Raw genomic sequence first — 23,274 nt, forward strand, 5'->3', positions numbered from 1 at the left:
GTAAGACATGGAGGTGTTCACAAGATGTGAAATCTGTTTCTTTTGTTGAAACAGTAGTTTAGTCCATCCAGTTGTTGTCTGTATTTCTGTTGTTGTTGATAGCTTTTCAAATAGGTACAAATGAAAGTTTTGTGGAGCAGATTAACTTCACATTTGTTTGAGCCACCTTGGATCAATTATCAAGGAAGAGAATATCAAACTACCTTCTATAATCATTTCAGTAGGAGTCCTGTGGGAAGGCAAGGAGGAAGATAGTTCTTCTCGGGAAGACCAACCCATCCAGAAGGGAAGTGGTCAGAAACTTTGGTTAAAGGCAATATGCAAGGCAAGTGTAGGGAGGTTGAAGGAAGAGGGTGAGTCACTCTCATTTACTGTTTAGATCAGTATATCAGTCTTTTGGAGACCAAAAGTTATTTTAGTGGGAAGGCGTGATCCAAAATGGATTTTGGGTAGGCTGCTAAGTCTAATTATTCCTCATAGAGGAAAAATGAAAGTCCAAGGAAGTTCTTGGAATGAGCCCCATTGCAGAGATCGTCTCATTCTGAATCCACTGTAATTTGAATGGGAAAAAATGGACTTAGGATGCAGAAGTTATCATAAAATGAAGCTGCCCTTTTTCCTTTGGAAAAAGAGGCAAAATCCCCTAAGAATGGGTCCTAAAAAACCCTCTAAGTCGTCAAAGTCTTCAAAAAAATCCAAAAACTATCGTAAAGGGAAAACCTTTTAAAAGGGCGGATAACAGTATCGGGCCTTAAAAACATTGGAAAACAGGCTTATCAGTGGTCGAAGGCACTTTGCACAAGAACCATCGGATTTGGCCAATCAACGGTCCAGATCCGATCGACATATCGCAATCAACGAAGGCAGTCAGAGGATATCGGAGGCAGACACGCGATAGGACCGGGCTGAGCAATATGCCGATCGCTGATATCGACAGATCGCAATCGGCGATGCCACGAGGCAAAGGCGGGACCCCGCGACACGCGATATCGCGATCGCCGATATCGGTGGATTGCAATCGGCGTCAGCATCGGCCATGCCATATGGGAACCCCGGGTCCATGCGATACGCGATTGTGATGTTGCAATATTGCATCGAAACATTGCAAAGGAGCGGGGTCGTTATATATATATATATATATATATATATATATATATATATATATATATATATATATATATATATACATATATATATATATATATACATATATATATATATATATATATATATATATATATATATACATATATATATATATATATACATATATATATACATATACATATAGATATATATACATACATATATATATATATATATATATATCTATATAGATATATATATATATATATATGTGTGTGTGTGTGTGTGTGTGTGTGTGATGCGATGGTCGGACCCGACGGGGCTATAGGCGATAGTTGATGTATTTTTGAATCCACCCAATGGCATTTTGCTATGTATTTTGCGTATTTCGTTTGATAAATGAAATACGAAGGGAAGTGCCGATGCGATGAAAACCGAACCCAAAAGGGTTTGTGAATGAAATTATATATTGTTTCAAGTCTGATATGGGCCGTTTTGTGGGATTTTGCAATTTTTTAATGTATTTCTTTGTGTAAACAGAGAATGGCTGTTTCAGGGATTTCAAAGGCCCGATGCACTTTTCCATTATAGAACAAGTGGCCACCTCCCCTAAATACATTATGCAGTGATTGCTAACACTCAGAAGAGGGATTCGAGCGGACAGAGGCCGGAAGCCAGAGAGCCCGAGAGGGAAAATGAACAGACAACACCGATTGGCTAAAAGCCATAGAATGACAGAAAAACCAAATAATAAGCAACACTGAGACATGAGCGCAAAAATCTAAGCCAAAGCAGGAAGCTAGGGCAATTGAGATTAGAGAGAGCTCAATTGAGTAGAGGGAACAAAAACAAGCAGCACAGAAAGCAAAAGCTGAAGTGCATAGCAGCCAAGGGAGTCACTTGGAGTTCAAGTGAAAAGACAGAGAGCTATAAATTGCAGAGAGCCAAAGAAGCCAGAGCCAAAGCCGAGAGCCAGAAAGCCGAGAACTTCAAGAGCTAGGGAGAGATAGTGTTCTGAGCCCATTGTTCCTATGTAAAATAGTGGAGTTGAGCCAAGAGCTTGTAAAAGGACCTGCCATAATACCAGAGAGCCTAGTCAAGTTGACTAGAGCTCAAGGAGATGTAGCCCAAGAGTTTTGGGTGAACTCCAAATTAAATTGTTGTGTTATGTGCTTGTTTTACTGTTTCTTTATTCATTGTTATATGTATTTATATATCAGTTTCAGCACATTAATTTACAGCACCTGAACAGTTTAAGACAAACATAAGCATACACCCATATTTTCAAGCACATATTTAATTCCGCACAGGTTAATCATTAAGACTTGGGAATATTTAAAGCTTTGGAAGTGGGAGAGGTTCTTGTAAGTTAGACAAGAAGCCTAAGTGCCCCATTTTCAGATCAATACCACAATAATTCATGTCTAGATAACATAAAAGGTAGGAATTTGATTGATGTCATTATTGCAAAATACTTATGAATAATTCAAACTATAGTGCTCATGTGCAAATACCCAATCTTTTGTCACAACATTATTTCATGCTCTAGAAGATAGCACAATAAGTCATGTCTAGATAACATAAAAGGTAGGAATCTTATTGATGTCACCATTACAAAATATTTATGAATAAGTCAAACTATAGTGCTCATGTGCAAATACCCAATCTTTTATCACAACATTATTTCATGCTTTAGAAGATAGCACAATAAATCATGTCTAGATAACATAAAAGGTAGGAATCTTATTGATGTCACCATTACTATTGTTCCTATTGATCCTAGAGATTTGAGCTGATATCTTCAAAATAAGAGACTTCTTATTGTGGTCATCATGCAAAAGGGGATGCTAAGTATTTTGTATGGTTCCACTCCATAGAATATTTTTTTACAATACTTTGACTATATTTTGTCAAAGATTTAGGTATTACATCTATGCAATTTTGAGGCTTACATTTTACACTTACTTCTCAATTCTAGGTGTGTGGTTAATTTGCTCTAAATCTATCTTAGTTTTATATTAATTTTGGTTTTTCTAATATAATAATTTAGATTTATGTATGGTTTGAGATTAAAGTTTAGTTAATATTATTTATGACTGAATCTGAAATGCCAAGAGGCTCATTCTACAACCTTGCTATGTGTGGTTCCATATGTGTGGAATGTGGAGTTTACCACTGTCTTTATCAAGTAAAAATAAATAAATAAAAAACATTTAAACTATAATGTATATATTTACATAATAATATAGATAATATACATTAATAATTTATAACAAAATTAACTAATATACATTAAAATTGTTTAAATTTACAAAAAAACGTGATAACCCTTGTCATTAAATATTTAATTCAATATTAACAAAATATTCAAATTCTACCCATTATAACCCCTAAAACTACTTTGTTATGTGTAGAGAAAGAAAAATGTATACATGAAATATTTTGAATATAGATTTTGTTTATGGACATCTCTTTTCTCACTTAAATTATTAATGTAAAATTTCAATGGTAATTTCACAGTCACATAAAAAATACAAGGTTAAATTTTGATTGTTAAATTAGTCTATACCTCACTCTCTTACATTAAAATAAATAATTCTTTCACAAAGTGCAAAAAAAACATAAAATTCATATGATTACATTTTCAATATTTTTTAAAATATGGTATCATATCTTGAGTTAATGCCTGCTAGTTACATAAACTTTCTTTTTGGATCATAGAACTTGACAAAAAATTTACACCTCAATAAATTTGATTCTTTTGAAGCATGATTTATTTGAAGCATGATAAATCTGGAGTTAAAAAAATCTAAACTCATATTATACAACCCTTTTATATTGTGCTGCTGAAGTTTTTTAATCTACATAATTTTTTTAATCTACGGAAATTGACGAGGTATCACTTCTCTAAGTGCTTGGCTTAGATTCTCACTCTATTTTGCTATTTTAACCCCCCTCTAACCTCCATGGAGACGTTTCCCAAGTGCCTTTAGATTCTTTGTTATACTGTCTACATCCAATTCCATTATTGTCTTCTTATTCTTATCCACCAACAAGGCTCATTTGGCACCTGCCATTATTTCCAGCTTCATTGCCCATTGTAATAAACACAACTGATCCTTTCCATTCGTTTCATAAATATATGTACCTTTGAATTTAGCATATTTGAATCTACCCATCTTTGATCATTTGTATGAAAACTCGAGAGTGGTAAAGGAAAGATAATTGAAGCTGTCTGCTATTGTTCTTCTTCTAGGCAAAAGCATTATGTACAAATAGGGTCTTTGCAAAGTGGAATTTCCTGGCAATCGTATGCCTGCCTTCTTTAACCATAATTCCTAAATTATCTGTGCTTTTAACATCAAAAAGCGTGATTGGAATGTGCCCTATTATGGTAAATATACTCTGGTTAATTGTGTGAATGTTAATGGTAATGGAGGTGAAGATCCTCTATAACTTGAGTGGGCCTAATGGTTAAGAGCATGTGTTTCCTCCTAAGAGGTCACAAGTTCAAAACGAGAGGGGGGCAGAGTATGTATGCCTTCGTAGACTTAGCAGTCAAATCGCTGCACGGAGGTGGGTCCCTTGTCCCACAAAAAAGAGGGTCTCATACACCAATTTGGTGTCTGGCTTGGCTGTGACCATAAAATTGGATAATAATAATAATATAAAGTTTGAAGTATTGTCATGATAACTTTTTTAAATATTATAATATTTTCAATGTCGTAAGTTGTTGAGGTATGTAGTCAAATGTCAAAATCATTATGATACAAAATTATTAATTCTGAATTAACACTTAATATAGTTTTGAAATCCTAAAAAATATTGATAACAACCTTGCAATTTAAACCATAAATGTGGATTAAAGGTATCTTATAGAAAGATATTTAATATATATATATATATATATATATTTTTTTTTTTTTTTAAATGATATTTTTCTATTATATTAAAACAAATTAAACAATATAATTATGATGACATAACTATATACTTGTATTATTTAATAACAAACATTTAAATATTCAAGTTAATTTTTTAGACCACATACACCATGATAACAACATATTACTATGAAATGTATTTCTCTTTCATGGTTAGGGACATAATTATCACGTTACAAAAGGCTTTTTTCTAATAAAAAATTGCAATTGCGATATACAAAAAGTATTTAATCACCACTTTAGTGTGTGTAAACATTGACATTGTTGCAACATACCATCACACCGAAACACATTCAATCATATATGTTGAGTATTTTGGGCGCTAATATATTGTTGGACAAACATTGGAATACCAATGATAAGCCATAAACAATTGTTTCTCAATGTGACATAGGTTGACCATGGTGCGTCGAAATTGCATCAATGGAGTGTTGGAACACTAACATGGTGCTACAAAAATATTTTTCAATCACAATGGTGCTACAAAAATATTTTTCAATCACAATGGTGTATGGTTATTGAAATATGCTAGAAGTGTAATGGCATACCAATGAGTGGAAAATTCAACATAGTTGGGAAGATATTTCTACATTATAAAATTTGATGTTAAATTTAATATCAATTTATGGGCGAAAATTATACCCAAAAGTAGTAGTGAATATTGAAATAACTAAACACACATGTAAACATAACCCTAAATAAAAAGACCTAAGTGCCCTTAATAAGAAGTTTCCTTTTCTTTCTAAAAAGATGTGCTAGAACCTCCACTAAGGTGGTGATGTTAATTTACCAATATTTGGGAAAGGGAGAGAGTCAAAGATGCAATGGAAGCAACCAACCAATCCAACAAGGAGAAAGCAATTAAATGAAGAAGATAACTTATTGAGAAACCTCCATCTAGTAAAGCATTAAAGGAGATAGAAGATCTAAGTAACCCAAAAACATGAAGGGAGGCAAGAACCCTAAATCAAAAGTTTGGCATCAATATGACATTATTTCAACATATAAGAGAATGAGAAAAGAGACCCATAATAAAGAGGAAAGGAGTGACTTAAATATTTCACTAGTCATTATACAAAGTGACGTTTCCATTATAATTAATGCATGGTTTTTCTCAATAAATTGTGAGTTAAAGGATAATACCATAGGTAAGGTTAGGAATAATCACTCTCTAATCTACAAGTAATGAGTTACAAACATGGTAAAGTATGAAAAAAATACAACTCACACCATGTAACAAGACTAAGGGATTAGGAAAGTTTGACCAAGTGAACACCGTTAAAAGCATGCCCTAATGGATCTAGGTACATTGAGGACCCAAAATGAGGCACTTCAAACAAAACTAGAGACTGAGTCAAAGGAGAAAGGCCCACTATTGATTCATTCAACTAGAATGTACGTCAAATGAGAGGATTTGAAAGATCTAGTAAAGTCTAACATACGACCATTGAGGGTCTGAGATGAAAGGGAAAAAGTGCAAGGGGACCATATAATAACACTAGACACCAAGTGGAGGGATTAAAATCACATATCTAGACCATGCCAAGGTAATTTACAGGAGGAAACTCCAACATAAGTGATCCATATCTAGGATAGATGGAAGGTCATTAATGGCATCCACTAGCATCTTGTGTAGAGAGAATGTGCGATGAGTGCCCCATGTAGTAGCACCATAAATCGTTATTTGTGGTTAATATGAAGTGTAAAATCAATACTATGATTTGAAGTGTTTGTTGAGAACAAGTGGAAATATAATGATTAGAACACTTCAACAAATAATTCTAAGCAATATACTAGCATTCAATTTCTTGATTACTATAACAAAAACAGTATTAGGTTGCAAAATACCTACCATTATTCACCTTGGAAACATGGCGTAATTGAATGAAAGAATAAAATATTAGTTGAGATGGGATGTTGCATGCTTCACTCTAGGGAATAAGCCTTAAAACTATGGGTTGATGCTATAGTTTTGCAATTTATCTTTGGAATTGATTACCCACTAGGTGATTTTTAAGTTTCACTTTAGAAGAAAATTGATCATATAGAAACCACAATATGAAACATTTTCTAATGTTTAGAAGGTGATAAAAGGAAAAATTAGATCCTAAGGGTTCCTAAGTGTATCTTTGTTGAATACAAAAAAAATGTTAAGGCATATAGACTATTTGATATTACTATATGTTAAATATTTATTAAAGCAAGACATTAGGTTTGATGCATATAATTCATGTTTAACTTCTTTTAGCGATTATGTTTTTGCTTCATCAGTTCAGTATTTTGATTATGTTTGATCCAGATTGTGCGGAATGAAATTAAAGGTAGGAAAGGAAATGAACACACGCAAAGATGAATAGAACAAAGAGCATGGTGATATAGTGAAAACCCTACTTCTATTAATAAATGATATTGTAGAATATTGTAGAACACAAACAAGCTAGAATGGTGCTAGTTATATCTCAAGAGAGAGAGAGAGAGAGAGATGGTGGCTACACACATTTGTAAATTTATTATAAGAGGCCAAGAGAAAGGCCTCTTAAAATAAAGAAAAAAACCTAGAGGTTCAAAACCCTAGCTGTAGAAGATGAAGCGCCAAATGGTTTGCATGCCTCGAGGTGGTTAGTTGGTACATCAACTTCCTGGGGAGAAAATTTTACATACAGTATCCATCTTGGGTGCAAAATAGCTCATTGAAATGAATTATCAGAGGAATACGACTTTCCACTAGGGCTAGGGAATGTCATGGAAATCCCTGACCCCCCAAGTTTCTAAAAATCATCATTTAAGGCTTTAGAATGGCTCCAAAAGTTTGGGACCCAAAAACCATGGAAAATTTTACAAGAAGATAAAGAACCATTGAGTTAGTGGAAGAGGTGGGTGGCCACTAATATCCAAAATGATCAATGCTCTTACAAAAGCTCCAACTAAAAGTGTTACGCTTAGCTCTAGTACTTCTATTTCAAGAAGATTTAGTCACACACCTTCCAACTCATAGATTCTTAAATATTTTCAGTGTACTTTAGATTGTCAAATATACTTATGATTAAAGCATGGTTCCCTAAAATAAGCCTAAATATATTAAAAATACTCTAACTTCACTTGGATGAAATGCTATATATCCTTTAGATATGTAAAGGATTAAATTTTATTAACATTGGGAAATTTTTCACTCATGGTTAAGGCAATAGAACATAATGATCCTCAAAGATTTTAAGAGCCAAAGGGAAAGTTGTCCATATACTTATGTTGAAAGTATGGTTCCCTAAAGTAAATTAAATAGATTAAATAGACTCTAAATTCACTTGGCTTAATGTTAGTGATGCTTTAGATGCATAAAGGACTCACTTTTAATAACAACGGGAAAACTTTCTAGTTGTGGTTAAGGCAATGGAATTTAATGATCCTCAAAGATTTTAAGAAGTTGAGGGAAATCCCTTAAGGGAAATAACCATGCATGATGAATACAAATATACTACTTTGGTTAACAATTGCACATAACATTTGGTGTCCCTCCCTCCATGTCAAAAATTGGTTGCAAGTTGGTTTCTCATATTAAATTTAACTCAAATAGTGGTATTGAAAAACACAAACCTAGGATGGTTTTAAATGGGCTATCACAAGTTGATAAAATTGATTATAATGGAATTTTCTCTCTAGTTGCTAAGATAAATATTATCATAATTATTAGTCTTTAGAATTTAAAGTTGGGTGGGAAATCCACCAAATGATGTCAAAAGTACTTTCTTAAATAGGAACCTAGTCAAGGAAATGTATATGGTTCAACCACTTGTATATGAAATTATTTCTTCTTTGGTGTGAAAATTCATAAACCTCTATATGGTGTAAACCATGCCCCTAGATCTTGGTATCATGAAATTGGTGAATACTTTCTTGAGCATATATTTCAAAGGTGTCTGTTATCACTAAACAAATTTCAAAGGAAAAGGGTAAGGTAAGAAAGATTTGGTCTTGGTTATTGTCATGCTCCTTTCATGCATAAGAAGCACTTGACAAACTCAGGGTCAGCATACATAAAAGTTCTTTGAAGGCTCAAGCAAGGCAAGCAAGTTTCAAGGTAGATGAGAAGGACATTTCAAGATAAAGAAGCTCAAGACAGTCAAATTTGGCATGTAAGCTGTGTTTTTGAAATTACACAGCAGTTTCGTAGCGCGCTACGAAACTGCTGTAAGTGATGCCTAATGCACAGCAGTTTCGTAGTGCGCTACGAAACTGCTGTAGCTACATATTGTGATTTGATGGACCATTTTTGTAAGACAAAGGGAAATATTATTTGAAGAGGAGGGTCTGAAAGGGAGCATTCACGAAGTATAAGTGTCTAGCAAAGGCAAAACAAGGAAAGGAAAGACTTTTATGAACTCCAAATATGTTATGAAAATAGCAGTCGACTTCCAAAGGGGATTAACAAGCAGTTAAAAACTCATCTCTGAAAAGTGAAAGATGTTTTCATTCCTAAGATTCTGAAGTACAAAAACCTCTTCCACTTTCTTCAAATCCATTATTATTTGAGAGAAATGAATGATCAAACTTGCGCTACGAAACTGTTGTAGGTGCAGTTTTTCACAAGCATATTTTTACACCTGTTTTTCAAAGACTCATTCTGGGCGGTAGAAAAGATGTTTCAAAAAACCAAGAGAGGTTTTTGTTCAGCATGGATTGGTTCAAAAAATCCTCCTTCAGTTTTTCGAAATACATTTTTTATGAGAAGTTATGAGCTCTGTCCCAAGACCTATTTTTCAGCCAGAACAGAGCAAGGGACAGTCTCCTAGTTTCTAGGAACAGCAAAAGGATGAGTCATCAAGGGCCAGCTGGAAGGTTATGAGCACCATCAAATTCGAATTCATGGAGTTTTAGGTGTCAAATAATGTTTTAAATGTTTAGATAAGGTTGTTGTAATCATAATAAATAGTTACACTCCTAGTTGTATTAGGTCTCTAGGACTCCTAGTTAGCTGTCCTTTGTATTAAATAGTTAGTTTTAAGTGTCAATAGGTGTCAAATAAGGAGGAATTCGAATTCCCCTCATGCTGGAGGAAGGAATCTACATGAACTCTATATATGGGAGAAGAAATAATGTATTAGGGGTTGGAAAATTTCATGGAAAAGCTTGTATTTGGCCTATGTAAGACTCATTTTCAGTAATACATGCTTGAATTTACTTCTCAGGATTCATGAAGGATTTTTTATGTTCAGAATATGTGATGTTGTCCTTTTCTTAATTCTTATAGTGGTATGGATGTATAATCACTCAGAATTCACTGAATGTGCTCTGACTTCCTGTATACATTTATAAACTGTGTGGTCCCATATGAGTTTATGTTCTGAATGTTTAAATGCTGAATGCCTTGACTTCCATGTAGGGTTGAGTTCATTGTTATATTGAGGTGTTGTTGACTCTATAAGCCCAATGGATAGTTTTGTTTAATGTGTTTCCACCATTCATATTTTTCACAGTTGTTCTATAAGAGTTAGCCATCTTATCTTTAATCAAAATCATTAATCCATCAAGAGAGAGCCCTCTCAGGTTGAGGAGGCTAAGCCTCAGCCTAAAGTAGGTTGAAATAGTTACTTAGAGTCAACCTGACCAGCAGCCTATCAGGATCTGATTTTGAGATAACAGTGTCAATGATCCAAATTTATGTTTTAGGAGAGAAGGTAGTGGCATTAACCTATTGGCTCTTTGTGTGGATCATATCATTTCCATAGGATCTATTTAAGCCTTTATTTATTCACTTAAGAAAGATTTGATGCATGTCTTTGAAATGACATATTTGGGTTTGCTTCACTTTTTTCTATGATTCATATTTTTCATATGGATATTGGTATTTTCAATTCTCAACCTAAGTATACTTTGGATTTGTTTAAGTAATTTAGAATGGTAGCTTGCAAACCTTCACCCACTTGTCGTTAGTCAAGAGTGAAACTAAGTATTTTGTGATTTTCCTTCACTTGGTGTTACCTTGCACTACTAGTGGGTTAGTGGTCTTATATATTTGACGCATACTTACCATGATATATCCTATGTAGTTGGATTATGTGTTTTTTTTCAATTCTCAGCCTAAGTATACTTTGGATTTGTTTAAGAAATTTAGAATGGTAGCTTGCAAACCTTCACCCAATCCTCTTTAATTAAGAGTGAAACTGAGCGTTTTGTGATTCTCCTTCACTTGGTGTTACCTTGCACTGCTAGTGGGTTAGTGGTATTATAGATTTAACTCATACTTGCCATGACATATCCTATGTAGTTGGTTTGTGTTCTTTGTTTATACAATATCCTCATGAATCCCGTTGGAAAACTACCAAGAGGATTATCAAATATCATTAGGGAGTTATATTTTATGGCCTCAATTATGGACATCGCGATGACATGTAGTTGATAGGATGTATAGGTTAAAATTGGGTAGGGTATGTGGAAGAAAAGAAGTCTACTGCATGACATATTTCCACTTTCAGTTCAAGCCCCATCAATTGTCAAATGAAATGATAAAATCTCATGAATTTTCCACTATTGAGTCAAAATATAGAGCATTAGTTGAGGCAAGGAAATAATCTTTAGGGATTAAGCCCTTACTTGAAGAGATGGATCTACCCTTGAATACTTCAACTCACATGCATGCTGATATCAAGGTGTTATTCTATTACCGCTCACCTAGTTTATCACTCTACGAACAAACAAATTAAGCTCCATTAGAACTATATTAAATGCTTATTTGGTGAAGGCATTCTTCAATCGATGTATTGTCCTTCTAAAGAATGAGTTGCATACACTCTCACCAATTCTTTCACAAAATCCAATTCATCAAGTTAGGACAACTTAATGGTCACATATTCCCTTGAATACTTCAACTCACATGCATGTTGATATCAAGGTGTTATTTTATTACCGCTCACCTAGTTTATCACTCTACAACCAAACACATTAGCTCCATAAGAACTACATCAAATGCTTATTTGGTAAAGAAATTATTCAATAAGTGTATTTTCCATCTAAAGAATAAGTTGTGTACATTCTCACCAAATATTTCACAAAATTCAATTCATCAAGTTAGGACAACTTTGTGGGATCATCAAAGCATCAACATGATGTTGCCTTCTCTTTAGCACACCATGGCCCAAACCAAGTTTAAGAGGATGTCGGTGTTATAAATTTTCCATTATTTGTACTTAAATATATAATTGACTTAGTAGACCTAAAATATATTTTATGTAAGGCCCTATTAATATATCCTCAGTTTGATGTTTAGAAAGAAATTTAGTGCTTCCTTATTAATAAGTTACTTAGAAAGTGGAAATGTGTAAGTCTTACAATAGTTAGCATGGATCTAGTCATTACATAAAGGGGCTTGAACGTAATTGTAAATATTATGTGATAGCATAATTTTATGCATGTGAATAAAGCTTATAAAGTGAATTTTTCTACCTTTATAAGGATTTCTCTATTATAAATGCTCTCATCTCTAGTGGCTTAACTTTTTCAATAGTCTCGTGACTAATTGCTCAAGATTCATTTACACGTTTAGTTAAAATTCTAACACAAAGATATATGTAAATTCAAGTGGGTGTGGTAAAAATACTAATAATCCTAAGGCTAAACACCCATGCAAATATACATGCCTTCATTATAGTTTTAATTGTCATACACATCACAAACTATATGTTCATTTAATTTATAGGCATTGTTTTTAATAAATGTTAGGCTATTATAACCCATACACAAATCCTAAATGAAACCATTTAACAATTATGAAAAGGGACGCAATATCCTTTTAATTTATATCTGATCTAGGTGGCTCCAGACATGCTCAGAATTCAAAGTGGCTATGGAAAATATCAAAAATCAAAGTCCTTAGTTTGAAGTGCAACCAATACCATATCGTAGTGTCCATCACCATGATTCCAACGGTGTGAACGACACTCAAATCCGAGTTCGTATGCCCAAGTTATAGTTGGTCAAAGTTTGGGTCAAACTTGGCCAAGTGACAATCTTAATGAGACAAAAAATTGGCAGAAACTCGACACACGGAGTCCAACCTGCACCAGAAAGGGAGAATTTGTTTCCTACTTAATGCCCAGTGACCCTTATTTTCTAGCAGATTAAAAGTGACTTATTGTTTAAAAAAAAAAATTACAATTAGGGTGGCGGGCTGCCACCCCCACCACCCTCACCACATTGTATCATATATAATATAAAAAAAGAAACAAAGAATCCAAGTGGTGGGCTACCACCTCCTCCACACCCCACGGTCCATACAACACACATGTATTATATGGTGGCGGGTGGTCGAACCCCACCACCATATAGCCCGAAGGCCCAACTGCAACCCATATATATTAATGAACATATTTCGACATAAAATGTTTCCAATGTATTAAATTCATACCATATGCTCCAGCGGGTGTCGAATCCACCCAGCTTAACCACCAGATGGTTCACTAACATAGCAACATGCCACATCCAATAAACACATAACGTTACAACAACAAATGCCAAACGTTAACATAAAACTTGCAACCTCCAGTAAGATTCACGGTAACCGCATATCACATGTGCCATATTATGTAACTGATGTTGGGCTCAAAAAAAAATACCATCATATCACCATTGTTTTGAACCCAACCCGTCTCCCCACTAAATGCTGACTCCACTGTTGGGCCAATGGCCCATCCATTGGAGTATCTACTTAGAGAATTATATTTAAACTCATTCATTTTCCCAGCGGACCAAACCCACGGAGGATAGCCCTGCAAAACCATGAGCGAATCAGAGGAGCAGAACCATGAGAGGGGGAATATGCCAAGATGCTGAAAGATTCCCTTAGAGGGCTAGAGGTGTTAGTGTCAAAATTTGTCAAGCTTATAGTCATTTTTGCATGTTTTCTTGCCACGATTCCAACCGTCTAGTCTGTTTCTCCATATGAGCAGTAGCAATTTAGTTATCCAACAACAAGGAATCTTTGCAGAATCTTGTGGAATCTAAAAAATTTCTTTGGAGGTCGATTTTTTATAGAGGCATAATGATGCCAACTTTATAGTCATTTTTCATAGAATTTCGCAGGGAGCACAGTGGTGTGCTCGAAATTTTCATCCAAGCAGTGGATTTTTCAGCCATCCTCAAGAAGGAACCTTTAGGGGAATCTTCGAGATTCCTGAGGGTTCAAAATTTGACGATGTGAGAAAGGGGCAAAGTTTATAGTTGTTTGACACAATTTCATGCCATGAATTCAATGGTGCAATCCATTTTGTCAGTTAAGCTTTGCATTCTTCATCCATCCCCGAAAGTGGAAGTATATGATGCATTTATTGTCATGATTTTAGTATGATTTTATGAGATGATGTTTTGTTGTCACGATCCTTGTTATCATTATGTTGAGAGATACTTGTATGCCACGTCATGTGAGATTTTATTAGTTTGTCATGCTAAAGGAGTGCCCATTTGAGGGAGAGTTCCTATAGGATTACGTCTCATGGAGAGACATGCCACTCTTGTTGAGGGAGTTTGCACATATGAGTAAGAGTTCCTGAGAATGTCTCGTGGAGAGACAAGCCACTCTAGTTGAGGGTATTCATCCTTGTAATGAAAAAGAATATATCATGTACATCATCATCATTTGCAACATTTAATGAAGCATCCTCCCCACTTTTGACACCAGGGCCTAGAGACGCAACCCACACTGGGTGAACTTCGTTATCATTGTGTTTGTGTCCTTTGATTTGATTATCGTTATTATGTTTATTATTCTTTGAAGTATGCACATGTGATTGTTCAATACTCTTTCATATGAAATTCTACTAACATCACATAAGTAAAATACTTTTTTTTAATTCCAGTAGCTAAAGAGATTCAAATCAAGTTTGGTATCAGAGCGATCTTCTCACTTATGTGAATTGCGAATGTGAATGATTGAACATGCATCAAGAGAAGGGAAATGGAGAACAACAAATATCTCTATAAGGACCTTGTCAAGATGGCACGCATGGTGGACATAATGTATGCATATTAAGAGGAGAATAAGTCAAGAGAGAAATGGGGAGAAAGAAAGAGCATAGGATGGCTCCATCTACCCCCTCGAGTAAACATTCATCTTATTCGTCATCTTCTCATCATTCGGATGAGGAGATCAATTAGGTCCTTCAAGCAGAGAATGTTGAGTTGAGGAGACTTATACAAGAAGAAAAAGAGGAGAATCAAAGAATGCACATTTAGTTATGAGCCACAGAAGAGGCCTTGGAAAAATTGAAGTGCAACGAGGAATTAGCAAATCCATCATCACTTACTCCAGAATCGACAACTAAGGTAAACAATGTTGATATTTCTTCAATTTATTTTTCACATGACACTATTTATGTTGGAAACATGGAGGTACCCATTTCAGGAACTGGCATGAGACTCCCTATCAAGATGGGGTATAAAGGAGGAGGACTTGGTGTTAATGGACAAGGAATGACTCAGCCATTGGAGGTGGTACAAAGACCTCAATTCACAGGTTTGGGATACAATGAAGGAGAGTGCTCAAAGTGTTAGAAGCTTCCAAGACATTGTTGAAGCCATCAGAGAAAGAGAATGATAGGCACACACCACCATCCTCCCATGACAGTGAACATCACAAAGGGAGAGCTAAGGGAAGATCGCATCTCTAGAATTGCACTAGAGACGGTTAAGAGAGGTATAAACAATCTTAGTATTGTTAAGCAACATTTTTTCATTGTCCCTGTACTCCCTGTCTACAATCTTGGAGGACCTCTACAGTGTATTGACATGCTTTCCCATCATGAAGAAACTCCCAGTATGTCCCTCTTCATGAGCAAAATAATCCCGCTTTACATCATTTCCTAAGAATCTTCCTTCTATCTCATTTTACAAGACCGGTGCTACTGACTAGTTTTCTCCTCGCACCGCTTTACAGAGGTTAAAACTAGACCTCGTGCCAATCGGATCAACTGAGCCCTTTTCTAGTCATGTCAATCCTCTTTTTGAAGGTTTTTTAAATAAGGAGCCGAAGCTTCCATGTCTAGAAGGAAGTTGGTAGATGGTTGGGCTGGATAGAGCCAAGGAAATCAGTTTGGGCTCCTTTCCCCTATTAGGATGGAACAACCTCAAGAGATAAGACCTTCTCCCATGATGAGAGGAACCATCTCCCATCCATCCAAGCTATATAAACCTCTCTTTTTCCGAAGCAAAAGCTAGTTGGAGTTTTGGAGCAAGTTTGAATAATCAGCAAGTCATCTATAACTTGTAGCTTTCTAGTGTGTGTTTGAGGGAGAATAGTGTGATTTTGGTTTGGTTTGAGACTAGAGGGAAAGAGGCCTTAAAAATTCCATTGTTGGGGCTATCCATGAAGTGCTAGCAGAAGTGTGGGAACCCGGATACGTTGGAGGAGACCAGCAACGTCAAGGCACCAGTTGTAATCTCTTTTTGATTTATATTAATGCAACTATCGATTGATTTCCTACATGAAGTGTCATTTTACATCTTTATGGATTAATGTTCCTTGACCTATTAAGTAGGTTGAATACAATATTGCATGCTATCATGTTTGTTGTTGTTGTTGTTTGCTTGTTTCAGGTATTCGAAGGAAGGAAATGGAAGATAGCTGGAGTGAGGAAGCAGGATCATCACCAAGCGGAATAGTGTTCTAAGAGGTAGGCCCTCTTAATTGATTCTAGCTTAAGGAGATTTTCCATAGATTGTTTGTTTATGGCTAGACCCACTCTCTTGGGCTAGAGGAATTGTTTGTGTCCACATTGAGAATTTACCTGCACCACAAGTTGGCGACTCCGTTGGGGAGCCAATCCTTTTGTTTGATTGATTGTCATTTTATGGTTTTGTGTGAAATTTTCTAGTATCACCATTTCCCTTTAGTGTTCTCTACTTTGCCTGGTTTACTACTCTAAGCCTAAAATTTACAGTGGCAAGTCTGGTCTTAGCCTTTGAAATTTTTTATTTTTTTCCTTGAATCCTCAGTCAACGCATTTATTTTTCTGACAGTCGCGCCGATCAGCACGAGTTTCTCAAAAACAGTCACGTCGACCCCTTTTTGGCGTGTGTTTTTAGTTAGGCAATCATGTCGATTCTTGTAGGTGAAGATCAGGGTTTACCCTAGATCATAGCCAATGTGTCTTGCCCTTCTGATTTCTGTCTCTCAGCTTGTTTTGACTGTGTTCTCCCTGGCTGGAAAGCTCTTTTAGCTTGGTTTGTATGATTGGTTGATTTGCATTTTCTTCACTTGGTTTCTTGAGTTCTTGGATGGTGTATAACCCTAGGGCATCTAGGTCATCACCCATTCACTTGTTTGCCTGCTCAAAAAGTCAAGTCGATAGTCAAATTTTCTCCTTGCATTTCATTTGATTAGTCCTTTTGTTGCTTTGATTTCCATTTAAAAAGTTTGAAAAGTTTCGTTTAGTGTTTGAGTGTCTCTTTTTGGGCATAGATCACGTTTCCTGTGTTGTTTTTGCTTCAGTCTTTGCTTCATTAGTCTTGAAAGGAATTCTCTTTTGCGCTTTGTGTTTGCTAGTGATTGATTGTATTGCAAATATTTCATTGAAGTGTTTGTGAAAGATTCATTCCATCATTTCATTGAAAATACATGATTCTAGTTTGTTGAATCAATATGTTACATTAGATAGCATCATTGAATGTTAGAGTTGCATCATCACTTGCATTGGAAAATAAATGAATTCTCTTTACTAGCGAAAGGGCTAATTGAAGTGCATTTGATATGAAATTTAGGAATTGGAAAGAGTTTTTCATCATTTCTGTTTTCAAAAGGCAAAATAGTGAAAAATCATTTTGCTTTCAATTGCTTGTTTTGTTGCATTTGAGTGTGTTTTCTACTCTCATTAGTGTAGACAATTCATCGAATTGAAAGGGTCTTATCTCATTTAGCTGCATATAGGTGTTTTTGAGTCACATTGATAAGGCCTGAAAACCGAGACATAATTTCAAGATAAACTCTAAAATGTACTCAATTAACCTAAGGCACATTTGAAATATAACAATCACATCTTAGGACCTATAGGCTAGAGACGTGTTCCGACGTCTTAAAACCTAGCAGCTGTTGTTCGCTTAAGCACTAGACAACGCTACTATGGACTTGTGCTCCCCATACCATCGAGTATATAAAGGGAGACCCCACTAGGTTGCAATCCTTTATCCATAGGAATCCAAGTCTGCCACCTTGTAAACATGATACATCAAACACAACATTCGGGGAGATTGCATGCCCATACTTCTCGGTTCGCCGGGAGGTATTCTGCAGTTAAGTTAGCTGGTAATCCTTTTTACCTAGATCATCCTCAGTAGTCATTTTCATCTTTTTGACTCCCTAAATATAAAATATCACTCGAGAAATTTTCCTTTCGAGCTCGTTTCAAACCGAAAGTGATAGAGTCACGCTTGCTTCTTTCTCAACTCTTAAAACATGAAAGAGCACCATTTTGTTTTTGTGTCTTAAAAAATTGTTGTCCACGATATTATAACATCTGTGTTAGTATTTTTTAGACCACATCATGAGTATCCCTTTAAATACATTTTAAATCCCTTGAAATCAATCTCTCTTTTGGTTATTTGAGACAAGATCATCATGGCTGAACCAACTGGTTCGCCTAGTTCCTCTTCCTCTCCTCTGTCTGAAATATTGTCTGAGGATCCTTTTCCTGAATTGCCACAGTCGCTTGAGGACCAAGGTGTTGAGCTTGGAATTGTTTTGAGTATTCAACCTTTGTCATCTCGTCCTCCCCCTTCAGATACTAGGTCACTTTCTGACATTGGCCTGGAATCTTTGGATAACCCTATCCAGACTCCCAAGAGTCCGCCGACTTCTGAAGGTCAGCTTGGACTGGTTGTTTATCCTTCGAATCCTTTGTTTGATCCTGTTGTGATATCACCACAGCGTTTGTACAGTCCATACGATCAGTCGGGTATTCCTTTGGAATTATCCCCTCAAACATCTTTGGTATTTTGTCGTCATCTGTTTTCACCCACGGAATCAGAAGGCGAAATCCTAGTATCCTCTCCAGGTCACTCGGAGGTTTCCACTCCATGCACAGTCGAGGAGCGGTAATATCCTTTCCCTCCTAAAGGTTTCCCTTACATGGGAAGCATTCTGACTAGTGTTCATCTTGAGTTACTGTGTAATTACATGAATTTAGCTTAGTTGGTTTCAGGCATGCCTATTGCCTCATCATTGTATCATAACCCTATTTGGGAATCTGGTGCTATGCCTACCACAGGTCAGTTCATTTAGAACTCAACCTCCCAACAAACAGTGATTTTTATAGTTACTTCAGTCCAAGTGCAACCCACCATTCCCAATACTCTTGTTTCATCGGTCCAAGTAACCCGTCCAGTTCAACCAAAAATATTGAGTCATGTCGCTATCAGTTCTTCGATCCCTCTAGTAAGTGGACAAGCTATTCTACTACCTGGGGAGAAGAGTCTGAATGTCTCTATGATGTCTGGCACAACCAATGTGAGTGGCTCACAACCTCCATGGTTAATGTCCAGAACCAACAGCCCCATGTTGGTCTATCTAGGTCAAGTCATATCCAGTACCAACAACCCAATGTTGGTCCGTCTGGGTCAAGTCATGTCCAGTACCTGCAACCCAATATGGCTCAAGGTCAGTACTAACCTCCTTATGTTCCATATGGTTCACAAGCGATGGTTAATTCATCATACATCCCTCAACTTGGACCCTATGTCCAGCCTGGTCCATCCGCCACACCTAGTGGGTATGGCCAGATACAGCTCGAGAACTTTCAAGTTGTCATTCCGGGAACTATTCAAGTACCTCTGCAACAGCAAGGGAAACCTTCATTGTAGCAAGGGCCATCCATGTAGCAGCAAGGGAAACCTTCATTGTAGTAAGGTCCATCTATGTAGTAGCAAGGCCAGATCATGCCACAGCAAGGGAAATTGCAACAACCGTAGGGGAAACCCTCACAACAGTTGCAACAAACCATGCAGCTGCAAATGCATTATGCACCACAATCCTCCCAGCCTATGCCTTTCGCAAGGACAACCTTTACAGCCGCAAAGTCAACCCTTGCAACCACAAGGTCAACCCGGGAAACAACAAATCTTATAGTCATATCAACAGGGTCAACCCTTGCAAGGGCAAGGGCATGGTCAAGTCTTGCAGCAGCAGGCGCAAAATCCTTATGTCTAAGGGAAACAAGTTCAACCTCCTTTTGTCGAAGGACAACAAGTCCAAAATCCTTATGTCCAAGGACAACAAGTGCAAAATCCTTACATCTAAGGGCAACAGGTCCAAAACCCATTCGTCTAGGGGAAACATGTCCAAAACCCTTATGCTCAGGGACATCAGGTGCAAAATCCATATGTTCAAGGCCAGCATACTCAATAGCCTTTTAACCAGTATGTTGCTTATCAACAACCTTTGGCCGGACAGTTTCAAGGCTTTCAAGGTCAGAATCCTCCCTACGGGCAAGGTAACCTACAGTGGGGGAAAAATCAAATGCCTTATGGACAAAATCCTCCACTTTGGGGAAAAAATCCTTACTAGCAGGGATGGGCCCCGCTAGTTGGGCCCCCTTATCGACCTCAAATGCCTTTCAATACTCAATTTCCATTCTTGGCTACACTGAAATTGCCAGATGTGTCTAGACTCACAAATAACCCAATTCTTCATTCGCCATACTGACCTCCAGTTCTGTCCAAGATTCTGAGCAATTGCCCAAAGTTTGAAGGAAAAGCGAAAGAGGACCGTCAAGCCCACGTGATGACATATCACCTCTGGTGCTCCTCAAATTCCACGTTGATGATTCCATTCGTATTCGTCTTTTCAATAAACTCTTACAAGGGCTGCAGCCAAATGGTATATCAAGCTACATCAGAATATCTATCATGACTTTAGCGCTCTTGTCTTGGCCTTTATCACACATTTCCAGCTGCCAGTTTGCTATGAAATTGGCACCCATCTGTAAACATCGCTCAAGAAAGACACTGTGACTCACATCTTCGATCACATCCATGAATGGAGACAAAGGCGCCATCTAATTAAGTTTGAAATTACTAATCAGTTGTTGACCGAGTGGTTTACCAAATCATTTGTAAACAAAATTGTTGAGGACATTTCTATGGGTGGATGCGTCACTGAGGAACAAGCCATCACAGGTGCCTAGTATCTAGACCTTGTTTATTCACGATCTGACACATTATATGATGTGTTACCCGATGCACCTAGACCATTGTCTGATTGATGACATCTAAGTCTCCAGATAGCCCTCTCGTTGATGGAGTAATTGGTTCAGTGACTCAAACCCCTGCAAAATATTCTTCCAAACAGAAGTCAGTCTCCAATGCTGCTCCCAATGATTCCTCTCGCAATGCATCCGGCCTTGGTAAACCCTCGGAGGTTCATGTTGCCCAGACTACCGCCACAGATAAATCCTCTAAAGGTAAGAAGAAAGGCAAAGGCAAGGGTAAATTCGATGCCCCAAAACAGGGTCCTCCTAAATAATCTGCTGGTGATGTTTCCCAATGGAAACCCAAGTATCCATGCCTCATCTATGAGGAGGATCACTATACTAAGGATTGTCCTAGATGGTTTGAAGTTAGTTGTTTGCTCAAAGGGACCCCAGCTGTCCTGAAAGAGCCCTTTCCATCTCAGCAGGCTCAAATGGTAAACCAACCTCAATCATTTGCTTCGTCGGGTTCACAAGTGTTCATGATGAGTACCCTAGTCAATGTGGCTACTAGGTCAAAAGATTATCAGACTCCTACCCCATCAGCAGGGAAAGAGAAAGAAGGTACCCCTTCTTCTTCCGCCCCATCCAGTTCTGGTCCTCTCCATATAGAGTGACCTAATCCTGATTTTTCCATTCAACCACCTTCTCAAGGTGTGCTTTGAAAGTCCTTGTACAATCCCAACAATCGAGCCACTCAACATTATAACATTGTTGAATATTTGGCTCAAGCACATTAGCTATGTCTACTCTCGAGGTCCTTCAAAGTTTTCCTTCTCAGCGAAAATCGTAATTGTCGGCTATTGGGGGTATTGATCTAGCTAACTCTAATATCATCTGCTTTGACATGGAAAACCATGTTTCACATTTACCTCATCAAATTTCCTTTCTCATTCAAGTAATCATAAATGAGAAAACCATTCATAGGACCGTCATCAATGAAGGTGCTTCTACCTGCATCATGTCTGTTGCTTGTTGGAAGGCAATTGGTTCTCCCACTCTAAACCAGTCCCCTAACACTTTGGAAACTTTTGACAGGCCCGATTTGCGACCATTCGGTGTCCTTCCCAACCTTGTCATTACATTAGAGGGCAAGGCGATACATGTTGAAGTAGAGATCGTTGACACTAATCTTAACTACAATATTCTACTTGGATGGAGCTGGACCCATGCCATGAATGCTGTAGCATCCTCCCTCTTCTGTGTGATTCATTTTCCCCATCAAGGGAAGATAGCCATAGTCAACCAACTGTCCTTCTTTTCCTCTTCCTCCTCGGATGGAAATGTTCCATATGTCAAGCACACCGGTGCTCCTTATGGAGTGTGGGTGCATGACTTTTCAAAGATGCTGCCTTGATGAGAATATTTCCACTCCCACCTCCTCTTTTTGCCTCTGTCAACATGATTTCGGTTAAGTCTGATCCTTGGGTCATTCCTTCACCAGATCTTGTTGATACATGGGACAAGGTTATGTCGTTAAGTCCCGCTGAAATTGATTATGTGGAAATTGTTTCGGCTTCACCTTCGGTATCCTCTGATCATCTTTGTTTCACGAACATATCTTGACGTGTCTTCTCATTCCCTGTGGCTTGGTTCTGGCTCGACAGTCATGTCTATTTGTCTTGAGAAGTTCTCTTCTCCACTTCCTATTAACATGTCAGTTTGAATCCCCTGACAGTGTTAAGATCTTTCAATCGAGGGCACCTTTATCTCTTCATAGATTCAGGTTTTTTCGCCCTCCCCGAGTTTTTACCGATTTCCCATTATTGCAATGGGGTTGTCATATTTTGACTCGTAACCCTCCCTCACCCAAGCAGCATTAGGGCATAGCCTTATATGAGTTCTAATCTATTATTTGACCGATTCGATGCTTACTTGTCATGACAATGGTAAAACTCTGATCTTCCTCTATGTTGATTGATTGCCCTCTCAAAAAGTACTATGATTAGACATTCTTGCATGGTTACTTTTGTACAATAGTGTGTTATTCATTTTTGTACAGTGTGGTTTGGTTTGTTATT

The sequence above is a fragment of the Pinus tabuliformis genome, chromosome X (assembly GCF_031772625.1).
Source record: "Pinus tabuliformis cultivar Carrire ecotype Pingquan chromosome X, CPIR1, whole genome shotgun sequence".
Taxonomy (NCBI): Eukaryota; Viridiplantae; Streptophyta; class Pinopsida; order Pinales; family Pinaceae; genus Pinus; species Pinus tabuliformis.